At 41.8% G+C, this 15,214-nt stretch overlaps 1 pseudogene; it reads left to right on the top strand.

Annotated features, from left to right (window-relative positions):
- Window positions 1-5,059, top strand: part of LOC102866547 — an 8,051-nt pseudogene extending 2,992 nt beyond the window's left edge.
- The last annotated feature ends 10,155 nt before the right edge of the window (window positions 5,060-15,214 follow it).

The following is a 15,214-nucleotide window of genomic DNA, read 5'->3' on the forward strand; positions in this document are numbered from 1 at the left end:
GTCAGTGGCTTCCCTTTTTACCCTACTGGAGAAGTTTTTGGATGTGCATAGGGATTTGAGTCTTAGAAGGTCCCATTCATCTATGTTATCTTCTCCTGGCTGTAGCTAAAGCAAATGCATTTAAGGCCAAGAAGGCAGTCCTGAGGGACATCTACAGCCACAGAAAAAAAGAAGATCCACACATCCCCCACCTTCCCTTCCAGGCATAAGATGCTGAGACTCCAAAGGCAGCTCAAATCGCCTCGGAAAACGCCCCCTGCAGAAACAAGCTTGACCACTATGCCATCATCAAGTTTACCCTGACCATGGAGTCAGCCATGAAGAAGATAGAAAATAACAACACACTTGTGTTCATTGTGGATGTCAAGGCCAACAAGCACCAGATCAAACAACTTGTAAAAGAGATTTATTACATTGATGTGGCTAAGGCCAACACCTTGATTAGGCCTCATGGAAAGAAGAAGGCCTATGTTCAACTATGTCCTGAATGTGATGCTTGGGATGTTGCCAACAAAATTGGGATCATCTAAACTGACTCCAGCTGGTTAATTCTAAATACAAATTTTTCTCACCTCCCCCTCAAAAAAGATAACGAAAATCCTCACCACTAGTCCAACAGGCAATATCATGATAGAAGGAGAAAAGAATAAAGTTGTGTCTGATTTGGCACCACAATCAATACCCTTGGTACCAGCAGTTAAGAAGTTAAAAGATGTATCATTGTTGTTGTTGTTGTTGTTGTTGTTAGGTGCCGTTGATTTGTAGACGACTCGAACAGAAGACCTGAGCACTGTTCATAGAGTTTCCAGAGGCAAGCCATTTCGGAAGTGGGTGCCACTCCTGTTTCCAAGCTTGTTTTAATTGGGAAACTCCACCAAACGCTGTCCACCATGGGTAACCATTATCACATTTGGCACATCAGTGTCATAGTGTTTAGCATCACAGCAACCACAAGTTACCTCTGTACAGCAATGTACAGACCAGTGCTATACCACCTAGAAGAATACTTCACAAAAAAACCCAACAACAAAACAAAAAAAATCCCAATCTGAATCAGGCCTGAGGGCCGCAGATTAAAATCACCCACCTTGGGCTTGGTAGCACAACTTTCTGTCCACTAGGCCAATGTAGCTCTATGTTGTTGTTGTTATTGTTGTTAGGTTCCGTCATGTTGTAGACAACTCATTCCGACCCTATGAACGGAAGACCTGAGCACTGTTCCTGGCACTGGAAAAATCTACTGTCAAGGACCTTTCTAAAGTGCTAAAGAACAGGGATGTCAATTAAAGACTAAGGTGCAGTCAATTCAAACTATGGTCTTTTAAATTTCTTTCTGTACTTTTGAAAGGGAGCTCTGGTGGCTTAGTTGTAAAGAATTGCACTACCAACCCAAAGGTATTCAGTTCAAATCCACCAGCTGCACCAGAGGAGAAAGATGGGCAATCTCTTCCTGTGCCATTTACTGCTTCTGAAAACCTGCAGGACAGTCATCTATGAGTCATTTCTGACTCAATGGTACTTAGCAACAACATACATCTGAAAGTTGGACAATGACTAAGGATAACAGAAGAGGAACCAAAGCTTTTGAATCAGTGTAGGAGAAGAGTACTGAATGGACTACCAAAAGAACAGACAAATGCATCTTGGAGAAGTGTAACCACAGTGCTCCTAAGAGGGTAAGGATAGGGAAAAGTTCATCTCACATATTTTTGACACATTGTGAGGAGGGACCAGTCCTTGGGGAAAAGATATCATGCTGGATGAAGTATAGAGTCAGTGAAGGAGAAGGCCCTCAAAGACGGATTGGCACAGTGTAACAATGGGCTCAGAGGTAATGATGGTCGCTCAGGATAGGGCAGCATTCAGACTATTGATTTCAGGGTTTCTGTGAGTTGTAGTCGACTTGATGGCACCAAACAACAACAACTACTACTTTCCAAAACGTGTCTTTTTCCAAGGACTGGATCCTCCTAACAACATGTCAATATGTGAGTTACTAAGTGTTACCATCCCTGCCTGTAAGGAGTTTCTGGTTGCATTTTCTTAAAGACAGACTTTTCGATTCTTTTGTCAGACCATAGAAGTATATTCAGTAGGTTTTTGGAACACAATTCAAAAGCATCAGATCTTTGATCTTCCTTATTAATTGCCTGACGAGGCCTTTTAAATGAACTCTCCTTAGGTGAGTAGGAATTTCTTCCCCTTCTGATTGTTCTGCCAATGCAGTCAGAGCCTCTTGGTTAATTGGATTTTGGGGAACAGGAACTGCCCCCTGTGCCACATACATGATTACCTTCAGTAACTAGGGTGTATGTGAGACAGGGATGAGTCTCTTATTAATAGCAGATGGGAATATCAAACACATAGAGTACAAATGATGTTTATTTTGGTCTATCAATTTGCTGTGAAAAAAGGAATCTCAGATTAGCAGATTCATATTAAAGATTTGTTCAGTTATACAGTTGGAAAAACACCTATTTATTTGAGAGTTATCTAGTCCAGGCCCAGGAACAAATAAAAGATGTTGAGCATAAAAACAGCTGCACATTTCAAATCTCAGGAGCCTCCTCAAGGATAAAGAACTACTAGGTTTTAGAATTGGAAGCAGGAGCGGCATCCACTTCCTAAACAATATGCCTCTGGACTCAATGAACTTTGATAAATGACCATAGTTCTAGAAAGGCTTCAGGCCTTTAGCTCACAAAGTCGCTTGACTCCACGGCAATCAGCAACCACAACAACAGCTTTTAGAAAACATTTCATTCAAGATTATGCAATGTCTGTGGCTGGAATGGTTTCTGTTGCACCAACAAGGCCAATTAATTGTTTTGATTAATTAATTATCAGTAGCTTTTCCAGGAACAAAAATGCATTTGATACCACACTATTGAAAGTATCTTGTTTGTAATTATAACATATACCACTTATTAAACATCTACCATTACCTAGACATTTCACAAAATACCTTTTAAAGCTTTTTCTTTGTTTTGAAAGATTAATCACATTAAAAAGAATAGCATTAATTGAAGGTTAAAAAATCATACTTAAGTGTTTTTTTTTTAAAAAAAACGTTACATTGTGCTTTGGTTGTTTTTTTTTCTACACAAATGTTCCCGTGACATTGGCTGCAATCCCCACATCTGACAATGCTCTAACTTGAAACGGAATTCTCAGTAATGGACTCTTTATCATGCATTTACTTTAAGGCCTTACAGTGAGTAACAGAGGGAGCTCTGGTGGCTTAGTGGTAAGGAGTAGCACTGCCAACTCTAAGGCACATGGTTCAAATTCATTAGCTGTTCTTCAGGAGAAAACCGGGCAATCTCCATCATGTGATTTACAGCTTCTGGAAACCCACTGGCCCTCAAGTGTCCCGTTGGTCCAAAGAATGTGACAAATCTCTTTGCATTTAGGGAAGGCACGTGGAGGTCTCCAGGGAATGCAAGCCCACAGATGTGGAAGGAAATAAGGACCATCCTCCACAACCAACAGAAAGCAAAGGATGATCCCTAGAGCTGGCACCCTGAATTTAGACTTCTAGCCACCTAAGAGTAAGAGAAGAAATATCTGTTTTTTAAAACCATTCATTGGGGTGGAGCAGTGCACACCTGCAAGTGCCAGGTTGGCAGCGAGGAGGGGCGATGGCCACGGGGCGCTCGCGCTGTGGCTCAAGCTCTGTGCCTCTGGAGCTGAGCAGAACCTCTTTGAAAGAAGAAGGAGATAGATCCTAGGAGAGACCAAGCAGCAAAAGACAGTTTGAAGATGAAGATCTGACGACTCAAGAATTCTAGCCACCGGGGCAGGCTGCCCTCAGCCCTCTGCCTGGGCTGAGCTGTCGTGGCCTTATGCCCGGGGCGGGCTGCGCTTGGCCCCCGGCTCAGGGCGAGCTGTCGCGGCCCTCAGGTTGAGCTCCTCAATCCCCAGATTGTGCTATCTGACCCCTGGGTGGGGAAGGAGAAGAAAAAAAAAAAGAATGCCTAGGGTATCCAGAGAATGTTACCTAGGCCACCTTCTGCCACCCTCCCCCACCCCAGTAAACCTGAAAGCAACACCCTCAAAGCCCTTCTATTTGTAACTCACAAGTTTGTTCTCTCTAGGTTTGCTCCCTTTCCTATAGGTAACCTTAACTCTGAGTTTTACTCCATAATTGACCCTGAACCCAGTGCCAGTGACAAAAAGGAAATACAACTGACAGCTAAGGAAGCAAAGGAGGATGGAGCCTCTTGGTTCAACAAGCCATCCCCACTGGACCCACCTGGGAAAACACTTTGCAGTCCAGAGGGGAGTAAATGACAGGAAAATATCTTCTAACAGAGCAAGAAGGCAAGCAGCTGTAACCCAAGACCACCAGTAAGGTGATAAAGCGTCCTCCCTTCCCCCCTTTACATCTACGCCCCTGTTCAGCATGAAGAAGCCAGAGAGTCGGCATCCAATTCCCAAATCAATAAGACAGTTGGTTTAATTACTATTGGAAAATGCTTGTCATTCCTCTGTAGCATCTGGTCCCCACTGGACCCTCATCATTTCCTTCATCTGCTCCCCCCACCGACCAAACTGTGCAGCTCTGCAACTGCATCCTGGCCCATCCTCACCCTTCTGCCCCCAACCCTCACCTCCTTGTACCCCCAATATGTTTTTCCCAATAAAAAAATTAAAAAAAAAAGAATGCTAGCCAAGAACTAATTCCCACTGAAGATTTTTATTACACCCGTGAAGTTTTTAGACAAAGCAAGGCAGCGGCCCCACGTGGAGCTCTCCTTTGAGGAGACCAAGAGGACAGCTCTGCTTCTGAAGAAGTGGTCTCTGTACAAGCAGCAGGAGCAGGAGACGGAGAGGGAGGCCATCAAGTCCCTGCTTGAGGCCCAGCAGGAAGCTCTGCGGGAGCTGAGTAATCCCTTAATCCGTAATCCGGAGCTCCATGAGGAGGCCATCAAGGGGGACCCCAGCCTGCTCCCCTTCACTAGAGAAGGGCCTCATTATACCCCACTCATCCCTAACTACCAGCCCCCTGAAGGCAAGTACAACCAAGGTATACACACAGGTGGAGTCCAAGAGATAAAGGTACAGGCAGCTGTCCTGGAAAGCACTGCGCTTGACAACCACAGTGACCAGGGGTTCAACTCTTGTTTTATACAGAATAAAGCATGAAACGTCTTCATGCGGTAAATGTGTGATCCAGGTCCTGTTTTGTCTTGTGTTAAAATCAAATGCAATCCACTTGAGGATCACTAGGGTGAGACGCTGCTCCTTCCTCTTTGCCAGGTACTGTGATGACCATGACCTTGGCCACTGCCTGCAAGTGGTAAAAGGGAACATTCTAAGATGAAAACTTCACCAGGGGAAGACACAGTATGTAGTTTATAATTTGATATAGTGCATGTGTATGAAGATGAAGGAGCCAGCCTAGGGTATGAAGTAGGGCTTTCCCAGGATGACAGGCAGGGGACATGGGAGGACATCATCAGCAAAGCCAGTTTGGAGTTTTAAGCCTGACAGACTAGTGAAGGAACAGCACGAGGCCTGATGGGGCAGAGCCCTCTCTCCGAGTCTGGAATTGGTGATGGGCTAGCTTAAAAAGTAGGTTTACCTCTCTAACTTGCATCACAGCCTCAGAAAGCTTCAGATTAACATCAAACTAGGAAAACATTTCATTCCTTTGAATAGGAATTCAGTTGGTTCTCCTGTTTTAAACTTTTGTTTGAAAACCTCAACACCCCTGAATAAAAAAAAACCTGAACATTCTAAAAAAATTACAAAACAGAAAAAGACCCATTCTTTGGATAAAAGCATTGGATAATAAAGAGAAACTTACAAAGAGGGGTCACACAATCCTACCCTTATTATAGTATTTCCATTATTTTTACCTACCCCTATGATTTACTAATGAACTGTGCTCTCTGTGCATACATCTGCCTTTTCTTGTCTTTTTATATAAATGAGCTCATATAACATTTGTCCTTTTGTAGTTGACTATTTCACTCCGCATACTGTCTTCCAAATCATCCATATTGTAGTATGCACCTACATACTATAAAGGATTGAGAAATTATGGTACATTCATACAATGGGATACTATGCAGCACACAGGAGCAATGATTTTATAAACTATTGCCTAATTTGGGAGGTACTGGAGAGCATTATGCTGAGTGAACTAACTCAGTCCCACAAGGATAAATAGTTTATAAAACCATTATTAAAGAATGAATATAAGGATCCAAAAAGGGTGGGAGAGGCTGGAAGCAGAGGGATGAGGATGTGCAGGAGGAGGGGGGGATTAATCATGAGGTTGTACAATTTGATGGGTGGGTTGGGGGGTGAGGGAAATGGAAAGAATTTGTTCCTGAAAACAATGTATTCGAATTCTGTAAAAGAACTAATAGAAAAAGAAAAAAATACTTCATCTCTCATACTGGCTGAGTAGTATTCCCTCATATGTTGTTGTTGAGTCAAGGATGACTCATAGCCATTCATGAACAACAGATCTGAACCCTGTCCTATCCCATGCCACACTCACCCACTCTGACACATTTGAGAGCACTGTCAATCCATCTTATTGAGGGTCTTCCTTTTTTTCGCTGACCCTTTTTTAATCATGATATCCCTTTCCAAGGAATTTTCTGTTGTATATATGTGCCAGTATCCTTTTCTTGGGTCATAGGATCCAATCCAGAACCTGAAAGTGAATTTATTATGGTTTCTTTGTCTCCTAAGAAGAGAGTTGTACAGTCTTTCCTTATCTCCCATGACCTTGGCACTGTTGAAGAGTACTTATCAGGTATTCTGTAGAATACCCCTCAATTTGAGTTGGCATATTTTCTCATGATCAGGCTGAGGTTATGGAATTTTGGGAAGATTATCACTGGAGTGGTGTGTCCTTTCCATCAAATCTTATCCGGTGCTATGTGATACCTATAGGTTTTATTACAGATACTGTTAGCATTGATCCCTTGGTTAAGATGGTATCTACTAGGTTTCTCCATTCCAAGTTAGTAGTTTTCTCTTTTCCTACCTATGGAACATCTTTAACAACCTCTACAACAATTCTGCAGGTTTGATTAATTTCATTTACAGTTAAGAAAAGTTGAGATATCTGCTATATTTTCAAAATTAAGGTACAGAAAACTTACACATTTTTTTAAAGATTATTTCTTTAACTATTATAGAAACTAAGTCCCAGACAGGTTAAATGACATGGCCAAGATCATTCAGTCCTTCACTGCAGAGCCAAATTACATGCCACGTCTTCTGATTTCCAATGCCCAAGCAAATGCATGACCAAGATCCCATTACTGAGAATTCTGCTTAGGAATCTCCGCATTGTCACATCGGAATAGTCAGGGCTCCCTTTCCCTTACCTCTGATTGGAAAGAAATATAACACCATCAGTCCTGCTAGAAGAAACAACTGCAAGGTTGGCAGCTGTGTATTCTGGCTGGCCTCTCTGTAGCACTACAGCCTTTAACAAGGCTGGTCATAAGACTGGTAGATCAGATGTCAGAGGCTGATGGCTCCTCTCCTTTATTTCTCCTAGAATGCTAGCTTGTATAATATAATGATAAAGACTAAGCTTTGTGGCCTATTTCCAGTGGAGCTGCATTTGGCTTTCTACCCCCTGGACTGAGAAGTCATTTTAGTTTAGAGTGCCTCCTAGAATTATGCTGGGTATTCAGAGGTCGGTAGATGGAGACCACAGAAGCATATTGGACTCATCACAGGAATTCTATCACAACACACATAATGTTCTCAGGTAGGATTCTATCTTAGTCACACAGTGCTATTTATATTTTGGGAGGAACACAATTTGGTTCATAGAATTCTACTCTTTGACCCCTAAAAAATAAATATTCTTTATATATGTGAAACACATTCACCTCCTCACATCATCCCAATGAAATAAATGTATTCCATCCTGGGGGAAAACCCTCTTTATTTGTGAATCTGTGAAATCTAGATTTGCTACTGCATTCAAATCATTGCTTTTCTTGCAATGTCTGATCACATGCTCATCATTTTCATTTACTGTTCAACTCAACTCACTGCTGTTGACTCACAGCTGACCCTACTGTGGGTTTTCAGAAATTTTAAATCACATAAGAGCAGATTGTCCATTTTCCTCCCACGGAACTACTGGTAGCTTCAAATTGCTGGCAGCACAACTCTGTAGTGGGTATATATGCTAGGCCATGAGAGTTCCTTCACTTACTATTGCTACTATGTGTCATCTACTCAGATCCAATAATTAGCTGACCAGTCAGTGGGTTTTCAGAGGCTGTCAATTTGAGGGGAGAAGATTGCCATCTTCCTCTTTTGGAGCAGCTGGTGGATTCGAACCACGTATCTGGAATGGCAGTGCAGCTCCTTACACGAGGTCACTAGAGTTCACTTAGTATTACTGTTAAGTGCCGTTGAGTCAACCATCACTTATAGCTACTCTACGAACAATGGGTATGAACTATAACTTGAAGCACTTACTGCAAAAGATCAAAGAATATAGCCTTCAATATAGATTGCATCTCAACACCAAGAAAACAAAAGTTCTCACCACTGGACCAATACGCAACATTGTAATAGACGCAGAAAAAGCTGATGTGGTCAGCTCATCTTGTTTGGACCCAAGATCAACACCCGTCAGGGACTTTTTCAAATTACTGAAGAGCAACGATGCCAGTTTGAGGACTAGGTTACGTCTGATTCAGATAATGTTTTTTTCCAGTCACTTATTTTGCATTTGAGGGCTGAACAATGAATAAGGATTGCAGAAGAAAAACTGATGCCTTTGAGCTATAGTGTTGGAGAAGAGTACTGAAGGGTGTGGAGAAGAGTTCTAGGGATGGCCAAAATAACAAACAGGTTTGTCTTGAAAAAAGTACAGCCAACATGCTCCTTGGAGACAATGTCCTTAGAAAGGGACATTATGCTTGGAAAGGTGGAGGGTCAGTGAAAGAGAGGAAGACCCTCAACCAGATGGAATGACACAGTGATTGTGGCAATGGACTCAAAGTGTGTCTGAAATTGTGAGGATGGCACAGGATAGGACAGGTTTCAGATAAAGTTGTTGATGGGGTCGTTATGGGTCATACTCGACTTGACGGCACCTAACAACCACAATAACAATATGAACAATGGATCTGAACCCTGCTCTATCCTGTGCCATCCTCACCAGCTCTGACATTTTAGTCCACTGCTATAGTAATTGTGTCAATCCATCTTGTTGAAAGTCTTCCTGTCTTCCACTGACCCTCAAGTTTTCCAAGCATGATGTCTTTTTCCAAGTACTAGTCCCTCCTGACATCATGCCCAAAGTATATGAGATAAAGTTTCACCATTCTTGCTTTCAGAGAGGCTGCACCTTTTCCAAAACATACCTGTTTGTTCTTTTGGCACTCCATGGGATAGTCAGTACTCTTCTCCAACACCCCAAATGCATTGAGTCTTCTTCTGTCATCTTTACTCACGTTCACTGTTTAACAAGGAAGTTATTGGAAAATCATGGTTTGGATCAGGCCCCTCATCCCACATTTACTGTTGTTGTTATTCTGTATGAGACAATTCAACTCAGAACAGATGGTCAACTGTGAGATAAATCATTAAACTTCAGACAGGTGTTTTTACTATGCGTTTGTTGCTGGTCTTTGATAACCTAAAATGGAAAAGGATATGGGAGGGGGAAGTGAATTTGAACCCTAGAATTATCAATAACTTAATTTTATTTGAACACAAACATCCATGGTAGCAGTAGCCAAGAAATCAAAAGATTTGTTGCAGTAGGAAAATCTCTGTCAATGATATCTCCAAAGTCCTAAAGAACAAGGATATCAGTTAAAAGACTTCAGTGTGCCTGTTTCAAACCATGGCATTTTAAATTGCTTGGTATGCATCTGAAAGTTGGCCAATGAATAAGGAAGGCTGAAGAAAAAATCAATGCCTTTGAATTGTATTGGTGAAGAGTATTGAACACAGCATAAACGTAAGAGTATTAAAAAACCCAAATCTTTCTTGGAGAAAGTGCAACCAGAGTGTTCCTTAGAGACAAGGATGGTGAAACTTCATCTCACTTTGGGCATGGGATCAGGAGGGATCCATCCTTGGAAAAAAATATTCTGGGAAAGAGAGAAGATCAAAGGAGAAGTAGATTCTCAATAAGTTGCATGGCATAGTAGCTCTAACAGTAGACTTGACTATGGCAGAGGTCATAAGGATAGTGCAGGATAGGGCAAACTTCAGATCTGTTGTTTATAAGGTCATTATGGAGTCATAGTTGACTCAATGACACCTAAAGACAGCAAACATGATTTACTTCCCTATGGTTTCAGTTAACCAGGTTACTGAATTCTGCAAAACCCATGATGAAAAGTTGTGGGTTTTGTTCTAGAATCTTAAGGAAAACGGCTTGATCAGGGACTAGCTCTGATAATGTTAGTACATGGGATCAGCACCTTGGAGTTCACGTAATTCTGAAATGATCCATATCCCCATTATTCAATTGGGGAGCTCTGGTGCCTAATGGTAAAAATCTGTGCTGCAATCCCAAAGGTGCACAGTTTGAATCCACCAGCTATTCCTAGGAGAAGGATGGACAATGTCCTCCCATGCAATTTTCTGCCTCTGAAAACCTACCGGAGGGTCAGTTATGAGTCGGTTCCAATTTGACAGCACAAAAAAAGTACTCAATTAATTCTTGAGGTTGATCTTAAGTGAAAATACCTAAGGTAGGAAAGTAACAGGCAAAAAAGCAAATAAAACAATTTTTGAAAGGAGGAACAGTTTTGAGGAAAGCCTCCTTACCAAGCTTAAATCCATTGTAGCAGTTTGTCTCCACCCTGGAATCTACAACTGAGCATCACACTCTCTTTTAATTAACCTATTAGCAGGACCTTTGACCTTATATGAAGGATGACCTTTTCAAGGAATGAAAATGAACATTTTAATGATTTTAAACTTTAACTGAGTTAATGTTAGGTTTGTTCTGAATCACAGACTTTACTTCCCCATCTCCTTTTCCTCCATGTGACGTGCTGAATTATTTTTACTTTAGATGGCTTCTATAAGGAAAGCCAACATTTACCTAATGCAGGCAAGAGAAGACATGAGAACACACCCTGAAGGAGTAGCCTAGGTGCCTTCAGGCGTTCTTCTTAACCACTTTTAACCCTAGTAAGAGATTTCAGGTGCCATGGGAGTATGACTTCTAGAGAAAAAGCGTCTTGAAAGGTGATGACCAAGAATCTCACCTGCAGATTATGTTACTGTTATTATACTAGTTTACTTACAAAATTCGAATGCATTGTTTTTCAGGTCAGATTCTTCAAATTTCCCTCACCCCTCCATCAAATTGTAGAGCACCATGATTCTCTCTCTCTCTCTCTCTCTCTCACACACACACACACACACACACACACACACACACACACACACACTCTCTCTCTCTCTCTCCATGCTTCTCCCCCCGCCCCTTGGATCCTCATACTCATTCTACAATGGTTTTACACAATATTTGTCCTTGTGGGACTGCGTCAGTTCACTCAGCATAATGCTTTCTAGTCCCTCCCAAGGTAGGTAATAATTTACAAAATCATTGCTCCTGTGTGCTGCATAGTATTCCATTGTATGAATGTACAATAATTTCTCAATCCATTCGATTGTGGTGGGACATCCAGGCTGTTTCCATGTTCTTGCAATGGTGAATAGCGCTGTTACGAACACTGGTATACAAGTCTCCGTTTGTGCCTTAGTTCTCATTTTCTCAGAGTATATTCCAAGCAGTGTAATAGTTGGGTCATATGAAACTTCTATGTTCAGCATTTTGAGGAACCGCCAAAATGCCTTCCAGAGTGGTTGCATCATTTTACAATCCCACCAACAATGTATAAGCGTTCCTATCTCGACACATCCACTCCAACATTTATTACTTGCTGTCCTGTTAAACTTAGCAGCTGTTAGTAGAGTGCCATCTTTACACTCTGTGTCATGCATATTCAAAACCATCTTGATCATCTGCACATGTTTCCCACAAGACTCAGCATGTACTTCTGGTGGTCACCAACTTGAAAGAGCAACTGTGCATGTGTTGCCTCCCTTCTCATGTGGGTCGATTCTACTTGACCTGTCTCCTCCTTTCCTAAAGAAACATGATGATCTTTTCTTTTAGACTCTTTCAACTCTACGCTCTCCATGAATAAAACTGATATCCTTTCCCCACCTCCAGAGCTTTTAAAAGGATCATGAACTAGTTTAACAAGTCATGGGCTAGCAGCTCTTTGTCCCTCCATGTCTCCCTTTGTAAAGCATTTTCTCTAATAAACCTCTCTCTCTGATTGCATATGAAAAAAAGCATAGGCTCCTATTTTGCTATTGTCACATAACAGGAGGAAGAACCCACATTTAAGGAAATGTATTGGAGACATTTTCCGGGCAACCACACTTAGGGAGAAATCTGGCTACAGTACCTAGTTAAACTGGATCTTACATTCTGAGAGCACTTCTGTCAGGGACTGACCTTCCCAGACAATACAGTAACTGGGACCTACATGTCCACAGATGACGTTAAGGAAAAGGAAGGTGACCAACGTATATTCATAAAGGACTCTCCTTGGTTATTACACTGGGCATCTGTCCTAAATAAATGCTATCTGCAAACATGACATCTATTACGTTTCTTAGTGTCAATACTGTCGGCTACATGCTCAGCTCTGTGTGGTCAGACAGGACCTATATGAAACAATTCACACTGTACTACAGTGTTTGTGGTGCTCAGTCAGAGCCTGGTGGCCTGGTGCTCAGAGTGTGGTATCTGCACTCCTGGAAGAGAGAACTTTCTTTGATAAAGGACTTGACTTGGCCTAGAATTTCTCAGGGGAAGTAAGTTGAAAGATATATTCTTACACTAGAGTTTATTACTAATTCAATTTATTTCATCTGATGTATTCGGTCTCTATACCTTTTCAATCTGTATGCAGAACAGTTCATCTGGGATGCTGAGCTGTATAAAGAGGAATGTGGCATCAGGATTGGTGGAAGATTCATCAACAACCTGCATTATGCACAACTCTGCTTGCTGAAACTAAGGACGACCTGAAGCGCTTGCAGCAGAGGGTCAGGGACTGCAGCCTTCAGTACGGATTGAAGCTCAACATCAAGAAAACAAAGATTCTCACCACTGGGCCAATTGGCAGCATCAGTATGGCTGGTGAAGAGATTGAGATAATTTTTAGTTTGCTTGACTCCACAGTTAACACTCTTGACACCAGCAGCCAGGGATATCAAGAGATGAATTGCATTGGGAAAGTCAGCTGTCAGGGACCTCTCCAGAGTACTGAAAAGCAACAGTGTCAGGCTGAAGACTAAGGTGCACCTGACCTGGGTTATAGTCTTTGCAATTGCATGTTATGAATCAGAGAGCTGGACAGTGACTAGGAATGATACAGAATTGATGCTTTTTAGCTGTGGCGCTGGAGAAGAGCGTTGAATATACCATGGACTGCTAGAAGAACAAACAGGTTTGTCCTGGAGAGGGTGAAGATGGGATGTTCCTTGGAATCAATGATTCTGAAGCTTCGTCTGACATACTTTGGGCATGCTGCAAGGAGGGACCAGTCCTTAGAGAGGGACATCATGTTTGGGAGAGTGGAGGGACAGTGCAGGAGAGGAAGACCCTTGATGAGATGGATCGATTCCGTGATTGGGGTAGCGGGAGTAGGTGTGTTGGAGACAATGAGGTTGGCACAGGATAGAGCAGAGTTTAGGGCTCTTATACACAGGGTCGCTATGAGCGACAGGCGACTCGACGGGGCCTAACTACAATTCCTGTGTTACATGCCATAGTTGATAAGCCTTTATTTTACAACAGTATAGACTAAATATCATCTAACTAATTGTTCTTGTTAGGTGCTGTTGAGTAAGACTCATAGTGACCCTATGAACAGTGGATCTGAACTCTGTCCTGGCAGACCATCCTCATCTCTGACACACTTTAACCCACTGCTGCAGTCATTGTGTTAATTCATGTCACTGAAGGTCTTCCTCTCTTCGGTTGACTTTTCCAAGCATGATGTCGCTTTCCAAGGACTAGCCCCTCCTAACAACATGTCCAAAGTATATAAAGCTTTGCCATCCTTGCCTCCAAGCAGGACTCTGGCTGCCCCTTCTCCAAGACATTTCTGTTTGTTCTTTTGTAAGTCCGTGGGATAGACAGTATTCTTATTCAATACTACAGCTCAAAGACATAAATTCTTCTTCTGTCATCCTTACTCATTACCCAGCTTTCAGTAGCAAGTGACTGAAAAGACCATGGAATGAAAGAGGCATACTCTAGTCCTCAAACTGACATCCTTGCTCCTCAGTAATTTGGAGAGGTCTATAAGAACACTTTCCCAATGCGATATGTCTCCTGATCTTCTGACCACTGGGACCAAGGATGTTAATTGTGAATCCAAGTAAGATGAAATTGTTAATTGTGTTGTTGTCTTCCATTGATTCAGAACTAGCCCATAGCTGACCTTTCAGTGGGTTTTCAGAGGCAGTAAATTGCATGGGAGGAGGCTTCCCATCTTTCTCCTGTGGAGCATCTGATGGGTTCAAACCACATACCTTTGGGATTGCAGTACTGCTTCTGACAACTGAAATATAATAATTTAGCACCTATGTTTTTTAACTCTTTGTTCTGAAAGCTTCAAACATTTGTTCTCAAATCTCTTTAATCCCCTTCAGTATAGGGTTACTCCTCACAGTGGTTCTTCATAAGCTTCACTTTTTTTTAAAGAGTATAAGATGTCTGTTAATTTGTTTTATTATAATTTTTACCTAAATAATATAACTCAATAAACATTCTATCAAGAATATTGTCATATGTTGATATATACAGATTATTTGGCAGTATAAGTCATATGATAATTAACTATGAGAATTTATCTGAAGTAGAATTGCTGGGGTAGAGTATGCAAATTTAGGGAGGGGTTTGTTTGTTTGTTTTTGGTTCACAAGTTTAATAGAAACTATAAAAGATTAATACTCTCAGGTCCCACTACTACTGGAACATAATACACAACAGCTGGCCTATCCAACAGTATGGCTCAGGCCATAAGAACGTTGTCCATCCCAACCTCTACTGGAAAAGACCTATCCTATCACACACCACATCTTGGCCAAGTCTAGGACCTTGTGTTTTAAGCACGAAGAATGTACAAAAGATGTTTTTGTTCTCAATGCTGCCCACTGC

This window comes from Elephantulus edwardii, unplaced genomic scaffold (genome assembly GCF_000299155.1).
Source record: "Elephantulus edwardii isolate Elephantulus edwardi_28Jun2011 unplaced genomic scaffold, EleEdw1.0 scaffold00026, whole genome shotgun sequence".
In the NCBI taxonomy this organism is placed as follows: Eukaryota; Metazoa; Chordata; class Mammalia; order Macroscelidea; family Macroscelididae; genus Elephantulus; species Elephantulus edwardii.